Source organism: Gorilla gorilla, chromosome 12 (assembly GCF_029281585.2).
Source record: "Gorilla gorilla gorilla isolate KB3781 chromosome 12, NHGRI_mGorGor1-v2.1_pri, whole genome shotgun sequence".
NCBI classification, from domain to species: Eukaryota; Metazoa; Chordata; class Mammalia; order Primates; family Hominidae; genus Gorilla; species Gorilla gorilla.
The window spans coordinates 97,838,893-97,843,860 of record NC_073236.2 but is presented as its reverse complement, the minus strand read 5'-3'; the positions used below and the strand labels follow the sequence as shown (position 1 = coordinate 97,843,860).

General features: G+C 46.1%; 1 long non-coding RNA gene across 1 annotated transcript; it reads right to left on the bottom strand.

Moving 5' to 3' along the window:
• Window positions 1-274: 274 nt before the first annotated feature.
• On the bottom strand, window positions 275-2,415 carry LOC134756717 (uncharacterized). The gene is made up of 4 exons (XR_010129811.1): window positions 1,952-2,415; window positions 1,096-1,204; window positions 839-908; window positions 275-546 (listed from the first exon to the last, which is right to left on the bottom strand). It is a non-coding gene; the product is annotated as an uncharacterized lncRNA (long non-coding RNA).
• Between the last annotated feature and the right edge of the window lie 2,553 nt (window positions 2,416-4,968).

Genomic DNA, 4,968 nt, shown 5'->3' with positions numbered 1-4,968 from the left:
CAGAGGAGCCACGTAAGGCCACCTCTGCCAGAGGAGCCGTGGGCCACAGAGAAGTACACGTCACCTGCCAGTCAGTCACAAGCAAAGAAGAGAAGTTCCGTGCTTTGACAGAACACTATCAATCACAGGTGCCGAGCCGTTTTCATTACTTAGCCGTTCCCAGGCCAGTTAACATACAACCTCTCCCCTCTCCTACCTCATCCCTTTAAAATGGAGTTGTGGTGACACGTGAAACAAGAAGTGGCCTGCAGAGAACCAAAAGGAAAACGTGAAATTGAGGAAATTATGACTCTATTTTGGGTGTAATTTCCATGAAATTATTTATGAATCTTTTTTTTCCCTAAGGGGTGGCCATAAATATAATCTTTAATGCATCTTCATTAGTAGCTTTCATCTTCTGATGGGCCTGCATCTTTTGTTGGAAGTTGGATGTTGTTGGTAGAAATGTTAAGCCCACATCTTAGGTGTACGGAGTTTGTATAAAATATGAACTCTAATGTGTAGAATTTGCAGGTCGCTGAAGTGTCACAGTCTACTGAAATGGGTCTGGAATCAATAAGGTACACATCAAACTCAATTGTATTTAATTTTCATTGCTACCTAGAGGAAAGCCTTGCATGGCCCTACACGCATGAAATTAAACATGAAAGCCCATCTGAAGTGTAGAAGCGATACTTAAAATGACCTGTAAATAGAGCAAAACATGGCAGCCCAGCCCATCGCAATATTATCATTCATTTCTCTTTCCATAGTGGAGGTGACAGCCCCCATAAGAAAATCAGAAGAGACACGAGCACATTGCAGATCTAAAGGAAGCTAAGTGTTTTCAGTTACACACCAGCAGGGCTTCCCTCTCTGCAGAGCCCTGGAGTCTCTTCCAAGTGGAAAATCACACCCTGTCCTTCAGCCTGAGAGTGAAGAGAGAAGGCAAGTAAAACAAGGACCTCCTGAACTTGGCCAACACCCCACCCCTGCTGCCTCCCACCCCACCCAGCTCCGTTCCTTGGCCAGTGAGATAATGGAAGGTTCAGCCCTTGCAGCTGACGTGGGGTGGGGAGCAGACGCCCACTCTGGGCACTTCCAGCTGACACTGACCTTTCAGTCATGGAAACATTCCCCAGACCGACACTAATCGGGGGCACATCTGGCGTTTGGACTGCATCCAGATGGGGGTTTGTGTTAGTTGAGTCAGCATGATAACCTGCTGGGGAGGGAGGGAGGGAGGGGAGAGGACACAGCAGCTGAGAGCAATCCCCATCCTTGGCTGCGTGAGGGAGAGGTGGTCATGCTGCGGCCAGTGAGTCATAGACTAGAGACCACCTAATCCCTGTCCACCCCTGCTCTCCCCGCTCCCTCCAACAGAGGACAAACTGGATCCACCCAGAGAGCCAACTCGCCAGAGTTCCACAACTGGTCAGCAGCAGACTACGATCTCAGTGTCCCGGCTCCCATTCTATTGCACTGCCCACTTTCTACACTCTCTCAAAGTGTAGTGTGTTATTTCAGGATAAAATATGTGCCAAGGTGATGAAAAGAATCCAGCTGTTTCTTCTCTTTCGCTTCCTGTGATTTGTAAAAGCATAAGACGATATTCCAAGACAGTGACAAACCACCATCGCTCACACCCATTCCACCCACCCCAATTCTTTCATCGTAGCTTCTTTTCTGGATTTGGAAGAAGAGACCGCCCTTTCTGACTGGTTCATGGACTTTGTCAGAAATCAACACAATGTCTTATTCTCCCATCCCTAGAACAAGCGACTGCAATTGGGAATAAGACTGCATAGTATAGAAGTTCCAGCCATACAGGTCAGGAATGACAAAGTGTCTTGGCCAGCTCTCAGCCTCTGCCTTTACAAAGTCTGACACCTGTTGCAGTCACGAACTGCACTGCTAAAGAGGTAATCAAGCAAACCAAAGCCAGGATAAAAGGGATTATGTCTCCACTCACCCACACAGAAGGCTGTCTCCAACTGCAGAAGGAAGTTCTTTCCATGGCCGCTGGAGCACCCTCCCCACTTGTGGGCACCATGGTTCAAGTCTGCCCCAGTGATCCTCTCCTGTATAAACCTCCAGGTACAGATTATGGAAATCAGGAATCTCATCCAGCTGCTCAAATAACAAAGAGGTTAGCAGGATCTTCTAGTATGAATAATTGTAACTGCAGAGATCTGTTCAGCCTTAACCGTTTGTTAAAAACCTAAAGAGAAACAAGGAAGCAACCCAGGTAAAAGCAAGACAATGGTCAATGGTCAGCTTCCCAAGGTAGGTTTCAGCTTCCACATTAACTAATCAGCTTGCAGAGCTTGCAGCACGTTCTACATCCAGCCTCCATACAAAGGACAACTATCATCCACCAACCAATTTAGTCCTCTTCTGGAAGAATCAGAAAGAAAAAATGTCTTCACTCCACTTCTCCTACCCTCCTCAAGATCACCTCCCTCCCCAAACCCCTCGCTTCTGTTGTCCTCTCTAAGAAATATGCTTTATCCACTCTGACGGGCAGAACAGTAGTAACTGAGACAGGAGAATGACCCTCTTCCTTGCTTTAGGGAAGTTATCAGTTCCACCCTCCTTGGGAAGCTCTGTGATCTCTGAGAAGAAGGTCACAGACACCATCACTCTACCTAAGCCAGTTAGGGTCTCTGCTGGTGCCAACCCCTTTTATCCCCACCAATGAGTTGGTACAAAGCCATTTCATGTTCCATGCCAAACCAGTAATTCGCAACACTCATCAAAATCTGCCTCCGTCCACTGACTCAGCACTCCTGCTTTCCTAGCATAGCCAACCTCCCTAACACCCTGACATCCTGGCCTTCAGTTTCACTATTTACATCACATGAGAGATTTGGGTTTCGAAAGCCAATTCCCTCTGAAGAGAGTATGCAGATGATTCATCTTCTCTGAAAAAACTACCCACTTTTGCCTTGATATCCATGCCAAAAATCTCCTGAGATGGGGCTCAGAGAGGACAGAGTGGGGGAGTCCTGTTACAATAGGAGACCACTGTCTCAGTTTCCAAATGAAAAAGATGACACACTGTTCTTGGGACACTGCTTTGCCAGGGTGTCCTGCAGAAACCAAGGAAGCTTCCATCTCAGAGCCACTGTGGACACAGCCTTGGATCACCGTGGAGCCTCAGACCACACTGACTCCTCCCTGTCTCCGCGTCTAACCCCCTCTCACACTGAGAGATCTGACCCACCACAGACATCCCCTCTGGCCTCCTGAGTGGTTTCTTCAGCACAGCTTCCAGAGCCAAATTAAACGTTCACTCTATGTCTATAGACAAAAAGGGTTTTGACTAAACTCTGTGTTTTAGAGAGGGAGTTAAATGCTGTTAACTTTTTAGGGGTGGGCGAGAGGGATGACAAATAACAACTTGTCTGAATGTTTTACATTTCTCCCCACTGCCTCAAGAAGGTTCACAACGAGGTCATCCATGATAAGGAGTAAGACCTCCCAGCCGGACTGTCCCTCGGCCCCCAGAGGACACTCCACAGAGATATGCTAACTGGACTTGGAGACTGGCTCACACTCCAGAGAAAAGCATGGAGCACGGGTGCACAGAGCAGGGCCAAGGTCCCAGGGACAGGATGTCTAGGAGGGAGATTGGGGTGAGGGTAATCCGATGTAATTACTGTGGCAGCTCAACATTCAAGGGAGGGGGAAGAAAGAAATAGTCCCTGTCAAGTAAGATGTGCAGCAGAGATGGTAAGCTCCAAAATTTGAAACTTTGGCTGCTGAAAACTTTTAGGGGGCAGAGATAAGAAGACATAATAGACTTTGAGGGTTTACTACACACTAGATGCTCTATGCATTTATTTATTTATTATCTCTTATTACTTTGTGTAACTCTTATAATAATCTTATGAAAACGGAAACCCTCATATACCCATTTTACAGATGAGAAAAGTGACAATTTTGAGAGCATAGCTAAGAATAGCTAGTAAGTAAAGGAGCTGGGACCTAAACCAAGCCCTATCTAACCAAAGTACACACTCTTTTTTTTTTCCAGTGTAATTTTTTTTAATTTTTATTTTACTTTAAGTTCTGGGATACATGTGCAGAAGGTATGGTTTGTTACATAGGTATATGTGTGCCATAGTGGATTGCTGCACCTATCAACCCGTCATCTAGGTTTAAGCCCCACATGCATTAGCTATTTGTCCTGATGCTCTCCCTCCCCTCCCCACACCAGACAGGCCTTGGTGTGTGATGTTCCCCTCCCTGTGTCCATGTGTTCTCACTGTTCAGCTCCCACTTATGAGTGAGAACATGTGGTATTTGGTTTTCTGTTCCTGTGTTAGTTTGCTGAGGATGATGGCTTCCAGCTTCATCCATGTCCCTGCAAAGGACACGATCTCATTCCTTCTTAGGGCTGCATAGTATTCCACGGTATATATGTACAATATTTTCTTCATCCAGTCTATCATTGATGGGCATTTGGGTTGGTTCCATGTCTTTGCTATTGTAAATAGGAGTGTACACTCTTGATCACTACACTGGAGCAACAGGCCCTAGAAATAGTGACCATATTCATTAACCAATTAGAAACTAGTATGTGGAGGGTATTGGGAGGAGGCTTAAGACTCTGAAAGATAGTCTGGCTTCATTTTAACCAGGGAATTAATCATCCATTCCATGCAGTATCATTTTCAGAAAAGGCATTCCCTGCTGCCCACCCTAAGTGTTTGTATTCTATAGCTAGATAGGCCAGTGTATAACCACTCCTTTTTTCAACACTTCTTCCAACAAAAACAAAACAGAGCATGGCGAGCTGAGCTTATTATACTCCTTACCACAGGCCTCTGATGCTCCATCTGTTAGTAGGATACCAATCCATGGCTCCTCACTTTCTAGGAGTCTCAGAGGAGACAGTAGGCCCTGGAGACACCCATGATACAAAACCAGAGCAAGATGAAGACGCTCCACTCACCTCTCCCCTCATTCTTGCCCAGAAAATTT